Genomic DNA, 9,758 nt, shown 5'->3' with positions numbered 1-9,758 from the left:
GTATGTCTTCTCTTCTGCTTTATTCTTTTCTTTTCTTTTTTTTTTTTTTTGAGATGGGATCTGAAACCCACAATCCTACAACCTGAGCCTCCCAAGTAGCTGGATGACAATGGAATTACAGATGAGCACCATCATGCCTGGCTTACACTCTTCTTTTATTCAGCATATTTCAGAGATTCATGTTGCTGTCTGCGTCAGTAGCCGCCACCTTTTCATTGCTGAATAATAGTTTGTTATGTGAACAGTCATAATTGATATAACCATTCTCTTGTTCATGGATATCTATGCTGTTTCTAATTTGGGGATATTAACAGCAAAATTGCTCTCAGTTATCTTGCATAGACATTTTGTGGACATATATTTTCACTACTAGATAAATAACTAGGGGTGGACATATGATAGATCATTGATTAAATGTTTAAGAAAGCACCAAATTGTTTCCCAAACTGTTTTCACCATTTGCACTCTAATCAGTAGAGAATGAGAGCTTGGGTTATTCTACATCTTCCACATTGCATGTAATCATTGCTTCTTCAATTTATCTATTCTAGTGAACTAGTCATATTTTATTGATTAATGATGTTGAATATTTTTCATGAGTTTCAGACACTTTAATATATTTTAAAAAGTGACTGTTTAAGTATGTTTTCTATTTCCTAGTTGTTTTATCATCTTTTTATTATCTCATAGATATTCCTTATATATTAAGAGCACAGGTTTTTTGTTAGTTCCTGTGTCAAATACTTCATCTTTATTGCAAGTTGCCTTCTTATTTTATTGATATGGTTTAATGAGCAGAACTTGTCAATCTCTCTCAAATCTAATTCATCATATTTTATTTTGTGGTTAGAGCTTTCTGTGATCTTTTAATCTCTTCTTACTCTAGGATTGCAAAGCTATTTCTATGTTTTCCTCTAGAAGTGTTATCATTTAGGGATTTACATGTAAATCTATAATCTATCTTGAATTAATTTGGGTCTACAGTATAATATGAATTTTAAGTTCTTTTACTCCAATATGGATAACCACTTGTTCCAACACAACATGTTGAAAAGACTTTCCTTTCCTACATAATTGCTTTAGTGCTCTTTTTTACATAGTTTTACCATGTAATTCTGGATACATTATTCTGTTTGATGGATCTTTTTCTTTTTTTCATTCTCTCACTAACACCACATTGTCTTAATTACTAATAGCATTGTTACAGACATTAAAATCATGTAGAATATTTCTTTCAAGTTTGGTCTTCTTTTTTTCAAGATTGTTTTGGGTATATATGTGTATTGTGTCCCATCTAATTCTAAAAGAAATTATTTTTTTTAATATTTTAGGAAAATAAGAAAATTTACTAAGGTTTTTCTTATACTGTTACTGATAAGATACAACAACTTAAGGAGACCTGTCACTTTTAGAACATTGAGTCTTCCCATATTTTTAATTAAATTATGTATTTATTCTAATTTGTTATACATGATGGCAGAACGCAATTCATATTCAATTTCTCAAGTCACTGTACACAAAGTATTTTCACACCATTCATGTCTTCATACATGTACTTAGGGTATTGATTATTTTAACAAGGTTTACCTTTTCGTTTATTTAGGATGACAAAATCTGCCTCATAAATGCTTTATAGTTTTCAGTGGAGAGGTCACCCATGTATTTTATAATATTAATGCCAAGGATTTTATGCTTTCATAGTTCTAATAGACCTTATGTTTTAGATAAATTTTAGGTTCAACAGCAAACTTGAGCAGAAGCCAGAGAGATTTCTCATAAACCCCTGCCTTCACATCTGTATAGCTTCCCTGATTTGCAACATTCCATACCAGAGTGGTGCAAGTTCTTGCAGTTGATGTATTCACTGATATATGTGAATCGCCTAAATTTCCTAAATTTTTTTGTTGTTGTTGTTTTGTTTTTGTTTTTTACTCATTATTTTTTCTTATATAAAATACAATCCTTTTTTGTACAAAATATATTTTTTTAAAAATATGTAATTTTCAAGAAGATGGAAATGCAAATTACCCTCTCAATATACGTTAAGTACATATATCAAATTATCACACTGAACCCCATAAATATATATAATTAAAATAATTTTTTAAAATTTAACAATATGCTCCACTATTGAAACTAGGGGTGGACAGTACTAACTTAGAAAATGCACACACCATTATTTCATTTTACATTATTGAATGGGGAGTATAAAATTACTAGCTTCCAAATGTTTTTCTGCAAATGCTCCTAACAGAGTTCCACAATTAGGAAGAACAGACAAAAGAGATTCATTTTGACCTTTACTTTTATTTTTCTTCCCAAACAAGTATTTATTCTTTTTTATATATGTATAATTTTTAGTTGTAGTTATACATAATACCTTTATTAAAAATAAAAAATAAGCAAATAGATTTCCTAATTTCATTAGAGTTCACTCTTGCTGTTGTACATTCTATAGGTTTGAACAAATGTCATCCATGATGTCCAGAATGACCATCATTATGGTATCATACAGAATAGTTTCTCTCTGATAAACTTCATTGCATGCAATTGAAAAGATGTTTGTCTGTCTGCTCTTCTGACCCATTTTCGTTTCTATAAGGTCACTTCCTTGTACTTAGTTTGAGGGCCCTGAGTGCAGGGTGATTTCTATCTTTAGTCCCTTCCTCAATGGACCTCCTTGCAAAGTATAGAATTTCTATGGGAAGTAGTTAGTGAATTGGTGAAGACTCCCATTGTGCCTGGGACTTACAGAGTACATAAAAATTCCACCCTAGCCCAAACTGCATTTTGAACCTAATTCATAGTTTGGCTGTTTTCATTTAACCTACAACCATGGGTAGGAGCTTCCTCTTCCCAAAGATGAAAACAGTAGTGGTGGACCCTACTCTCTCAGCCAAGGCTTTTCACTTTGTAAGTTTTAGCTCAGTAAAGATTTTTTTTTTGGTGTTTGTTTTCTTAAATGGACTTTAAAATGTGATTTTGTATAGTATCCAACTTGCTGTTATTGTATATTTGTTCTCTTATAACTTCCTGCTCAGTAGGGTCAGTGATAAGTTTCATGAACATTTTAATGTGAGCCTTTTCCCATATTATTAAGTATTTTTGGAAAACATTTTTAAATGCTAACTAAATAACCCATTCTGAAGATGTATATTAATTTACTTAGCAAATCTTCAATTTGTAGACATTTAGATAGCTTAAGTTTTACCCTTATGAAAATGCTGAGATTGTCTTTAAAAATCAGTTAAATACTCTTGTGTGCCTTTGCCTCGCTGCAAATTACTATACTAATTTAAATGAAACATTAAATTTACCTATAAAATTGCAAAATATCTATGTGTTTGACAGTATTCATGTACACCAATGATGGCAACCCTAAATTGTTAATGATTATAATTTTGGCCTTTGGAAGAAAATTTGGCCATGTCTATCATGTTCATTCAAGTCAAGTGCCCCTTAATATGTAGCAAACATGTGTCTAAGATTATTTATTGCATCATTTTTAAGAATAGAAAAATTCTGGAAACCACCTAAACAATCACAAATGGGAAACTAAATGGAATCACTATAACCATACAGGAAAATACCAAGCAATCACTAAGATTATCTAGATTTTCATATACCGATGGAAATTGTTCTCTTAAAAGCAAGCAAATGTGAATAACAGATGCCAAACCATGGTTAAATAGGAGGAATAATTCTGGAGTTCTCCAGCATAGTGGGGAGAGTTTAGTTCACATTAACCTATTATATATTTTATGAAGAAGTATAAGAGAGGAGCTCAAGGGCTCTAAATGAAGAAATAACAGAAGGAAATACTGATTGACCTGATTTGACCTCCATGAACACTATATACATGTGTTGAAATGTCATGCTGAACCCCATTAATATTTACAAGTACTACATGTTTATAAAAACTTAAAATACTGAAAAAAACATTAAAATGGACAAGTATGCAAATTCCACTAAAATGTGGATATGTAGCACTGTCATTCTTTTAGAGTTTTGTTTCTCATACATACATATAACCATATACATACATCATACATATATAAACATATGCTTTTTAAGTGGAGAACATTTCAGTATACATGAAAAACATAGCAATCACCAGCATGAAGTACACTTTGAGGTAAAGTATAATTCAGAGCTTCAAAACAATTTTTTCAATTATTTAGTTGGATTTCCAAATACTGTTTTAGGAAATTTATTTCATTTTATTATTCTTAACTCATAGTTTGTTTCAGAATGGTTAATTTATTCCATTGAAATAATTTAGATGTGTCTGCTGGTTCCAAAGCATTTAAAATAATATAGTTTTGTAAATTGTAATTTTGGGAGAGAATAGTGGGCCATATAGGTTTATCAAGCTTTTTTCACCCCCTAAGGAAATATGTGTGTAATTTTTGTCCTTTTAAATTTAGTTTGTTGTTAGTGCATGTTAGTTATACAGAATATAATGAGACATATTCATATAAACATATAACATACTTTGATCATTTTAACCTTCATAATCTCCTTTAATCTTCCTCTTTCCCCAAATCCCCTTGCTCTTTCCTAATGTTTTATCTTCTATATTCATGTTTGTTTGTTTTTTTCTATTTAAATTCCATGCATGAAAGAAAACGATACCTGTCTTTCTGAGTGGCTTATTTTACTTAACATGATAAACTTTAGTTTCATTCATTTTCCTGCAAGGGATATGAGTTTTGTTCTTCTTTATGGCTAGATAACACTTTTGGGGTATATATACCACATTTTCTTTACCCATTCATCCACTAACAGATACCCTGATTTCATAATGTGGTTATTGTGAATTATGCCACAATAAACATGGGTATACAGGTATCTCTGTAGTATGCTGAGTTCAGTTTCTTTTGATATATACTGGGGAATGGTTTATTGATGATAAGGTAGTTGTATAATTCTATGTTTTAGTTTTTTGAGGAACCATGATATTGACTTTCATCATGACTATACAAATATACATTCCTACCAAAAGTGTAGGTGTTCCTTTTTCTCTGCATCCTCACCAGTGCTTATTAAAATTTGCATTCTTGATGATAGCCATTATAACTGGGGTAAAATAATGTCAATGTAGTTTTCAATTGCATTTCCCTGATATCTGAAGAATTTGAATATTTTTTTAATATAATTGCTGGCCATTAGTACTTTTTCTAAGCAAAATCTTAGTTCATGTGTCTATTGATCTGTTGGATTATCTGGGGAGTTTGTGTTAAGTTTTTGAATTATTTATAGAACCTGGATGCTAAGTCTCTGTTAGAAAAATAGTTCTGTATCCACTATGCTATTCCATTGGTTGTGGATGGACACACTAGTTTTATTTTATGTATTTTATTTTTATGCAGTGCTGAGGATCCAACCCAGTGCCTCATGTGCACTAGGCAAGTGCTCTGCCACTGAGCTACAGCCCCAGCCTGTTTGTTATTATGTGAATATCATGCTGTTTTGTTACTGTGGCTTTATATAATTTGAAATTTATATTTTGATATCTTCAGTATTGCTCATTATGTTCAGAATTGGTTTGGCTGTTTGGGGTCTTTTTTTTACTTTTGCATGAGTTTTAGGAATTTTTTTTTATAATTCTGTGACAAATGTCATTGATATTTTATGGTGAAAGCATTGAATCTGTAGATATTTTGGTAATGTGGTCATTTTAATAATTTTAATTCTGACAATCCATGAATATGAGGCATCTTTCCACCTTCTAGTATCCTTTTCAATTTCTTTCTTCTGTTTTCTTTAATTTTCATTGTAGAATTCTTTCACCTCCTTGGTTAGGTTTATTCCTAGATATTTTAGCTTTTCTTTTGAAACTATTGTGAATACAATTTTCCTGATTTCTTTTTCAACAGGTTCATTATAGGTATGCAGAAAAGCTACTGATTTTTGTATGTTGATTTTATATTCTGCTACTTGGCTGAAAATGTTTATCAGATCTAAAAGTCTTCTTTTTACAGTCTTCTAAGCGTATAATTACTACGTCATCTGTAAATAGAGATAATTTGATTTTTTTTCCTTTCCTATTTGTATTCTTTCATTTCTCTTACTAATTGCTCCAGCCAAAATTTCAAGTACCTTATTGAATAATAATGATGAGAGTGGATATCCTTTTATCCTTGTTTTGTATGTGTTTTTAGAGGAAATGCTTTGTTTTTCACCATTAAGTATGATGTTGGCTTTGGGTTTGTTGTATGTAGCCTTTATAATGTTGAGGTAAGATCTTTCTATACCTATTTTCTTCAGGGCTCTTATCATAGGCAGATGTTGAATTTTGTTTAGTGCATCTAGTAAAATGATGATGTGATTATTGTCCTTGATTTTGTATTTGTGATGTATTATATTTATTGTTTGCAAATGCTGACCACTTTGCATCCCCAGAATGAAACCAACTTGAGCACAGTGTATGACTTTTTAATGTGTTGTTGAGTTAAATGTGCAAGTATTTATTAAGGATTTTAGCATCTATGGTCATGACCAATATTGGTCTATAGTTTTCTTTTTGTGTGTTCTTATCTCTTTTGGTATTAGGGTGATGCTGGCTTTATAGAACTACTTTGAAAGCACTCCTTTCAGTTTCCTGGAAAAGTTGAAGAACATTGGTGTTAGTTCTTCTTTAAAGGTCTGGCAAATTTCATCAGTGGATCAACCTGGTTCTCAGCATTTTTTTTTATGGGGGTGGAGGGGTAACAGCTTATTACTACTTCAATCTCCTTGTTTGTTATTGGTTTGTCTGGTTGTTTTTAATGTCCTCTTAGTTCAATTTTGGTAGGTCAGATAAGTCTAGAAATTTATCTATTTCTTCTAGATTTTTCAATTTATTAGAATAAGGTTTTGAAAATTGTCTCAATAATCCTCTGTATTTTACGGCAATCTGTTGTACTATCCCCTCTTTGTCTCTAACTTTATTAATTTGAGTTTTCTCTCTCCTTCTTTTGGTTGTTTGTATTATGGACTTACAAATCTTGTTCTTATTTTCAAAGAGCTCTTTGTTTCATCTCTCCTTTATTCTTTTAGTATCTATTCCATTACTTTCAGCTTTGTTATTCATTATATTTTCCCTTATAGTTGTTTGGGTTTGGTTTGCTCTTGTTTTTCTAAGACCTTGAGATGTAACATTAGGTAAGTTATTTGAAATCCCTAGACTTTTTAACATAGTTATTCATAAACTTTTCTATTAGAACTGCTTTTGCTGTACCCAAAGATTCTGGTATGTTGTGTTTCCATTTACATTTGATTCTGAAAGCTTTATAACTTTCCCCTTCCAGTTTCATCAGTGACCCACTGATCATTCAAAAGTGTTTAATCTCCATGTGTACAGTTTCTATAGTGTCTCTTACCATTGATTGATTTCTTTTTTTTTAATTTAATTTAATTTTATTTTTTTCATCTTTCACACATTTGATTCAAGTGAGTTATGCACTTCCATTTTTACCCCAAATACAAATTGCAGAATCACATCAGTTACACATTCACAATGTTTACATAATGCCATATTAGTGACTGTTGTATTCTGCTGCCTTTCCTATCCCCTACTATCCCCCCTCCCCTCCCCTCCCATCTTCCCTCTCTACCTCATCTGTTGTTGTTCAGTTCTCTCCCTCCCCCCCCTTTCCCCTCACAACCTCATATATGTGATTTCGTATAACGATGAGGGTTTCCTTCCGTTTCCATGCAGTTTCCCTTCTCTCTCCCTTTCCCTCCCATCACTCATCTCAGTTTAATGTTAATCTTTTCCTCATGCTCAAGGGCTGGAGAAGTGAATTGGCACCATCGATTGATTTCTAATTTCATTCTTTGATGGTCTGATAAGAAGCAAGAAATTTTTCAGGGTGTTTGTTTGTTTGTTTGTTTTGGCATTTATTAAGTCTTGCTTTTTGATCCAAAATATAAATCTGTTTTGGAGAGAGTTCCATGAACTGCTAAAAAGAATGTGTACTCTGTTGTTATCAGGTGGAGCATTCTAGAGGCATCTGTAGTGCAGTTTAATGCTATTGTTCCTCTCTTGATTTTTATCTAGATAGCCTATCTGTGAGACTGTGGTATTGAAGTTACTTATTACTATTATATTAGGGACTATCTGTCTCTCTTTTTAAAATCTCAGTCCTTTTTATTACTATTTTTAAAGTTTACTCTTCTGATAAAATTTAAAATTTAGTTACCACCTTAATGTTCTCATTCAATTAAAGAGTTTTCTTTCTCATGTCATTGACTTCTTCTTTTTCATGAATGCATTCCATTTTATAAATATCTGTTCACATGTTTAGTAGGGCCATTGGATGTTTTGTTCATCTTATACATATCTATCTAGTGCAGAAATTGACACACAGGTGCTCAATTAATATGTAATGACTTAATCAATAAATGTTTGATTGAATAGCTTCATCAAATCCCTCCCACACAGAAAAAAAATCCATCTTGATTTTATTTTCCTGTTTTTTTGTACTCATAACATTTAATTTCACCAAATTTATTTTAAACTTGCTTAGAGTCCTGAATTATTACATTTCTAATATAATATTTAAAAGCTGTAAATACTGACATATATGATTTTTCACATATTTTTTCCAGTTTTTGCACTCAATAACTGTATATACAATATTTGTTTAATTTTAATCAAACAAGGTATTTCTATACAGTAGGTTTTCCATATTTTGGTAATAAATTTTGAATTAATTTTTGCAGGCTTGCAAATATATTTTAGTTGTTTTTTCATAAAGGATACATTCATCATTTTCTTCACCTAAGAGTTTTTCAATATATTGCAATATGTGTCTCTGTAATCCTTATACATAGGTATCAGAAGCTTCTCTTTATATAGAATTCCTCATACAAAACTATATCTGTTGCATAAACAAAATAAAAACACTTTATGCACAATATTCCACTGTATCATGGTATGTGATATCATAGTAAAGAACTCTGAGAACAGTTTGGTTTTTTCTTTCTCATTCAAATTTTTTTATTTTTAAAGCTGAAAAATTTATAAGGGCATATCCAGGTATGTTGATGAACCTTTCATTTTCTCATCTCAAATCTTTCTTCAGCTCAAAAACTTTCTTTTCTTTCAGGTTTAATTATTTATTTCCTTGCCATTTTTGCTTTCTTCCTCAGAAACAGTTTTGCTTCTTTGATCATATTTCTGTCCTTCCTACCCATCATTATCTAGGTCATCTTTTTTGTCTCATTGATTTTTGTTCCTGCAATATGGAAAAAATTCAAATATTTCCACATTTCATTGAGTGAGTTCAATTTTATATGTGCTCTTTACTATCTTCTCAAATGCCATTTTAATTTTTCTATTGAATTTTTGTATTGAATTTCTTAGTTCTCTTTTGGCCTTCATACTTTCCTTTTTTTTCATTTAATCCAATTATTCCCTTAGAAATATTTACTCCAGTTTCATAGAAGCTTCTCCTCCTGAATCTCTTTGAGCACATAAATATTTATAACTTGTAAGGGTTTTTTTTTTTAGCTCTTTCACATTCTTTTGTAAATTTAAATTAAATGCATTTAACTGACATGGAAATATTAAAAATTGTACACATTAGTGGAGTATCCTATAAAGTTTTCAAATCATGTAGACATAATGTTGAAATCAGGTAAAAATATATTATCTCCTTAGACATCTATCATTTTTGTGATAAAACGTTCAATGCACATTCTTGTAGCTTTTTCAAATGAATAGTTCATTATCGTCATCCATGGTCAGCCTGCTGTGGGGTCACACAACA

The sequence above is a fragment of the Callospermophilus lateralis genome, chromosome 9, assembly GCF_048772815.1.
Source record: "Callospermophilus lateralis isolate mCalLat2 chromosome 9, mCalLat2.hap1, whole genome shotgun sequence".
Taxonomy (NCBI): Eukaryota; Metazoa; Chordata; class Mammalia; order Rodentia; family Sciuridae; genus Callospermophilus; species Callospermophilus lateralis.
This window is presented reverse-complemented; position numbering follows the sequence as displayed.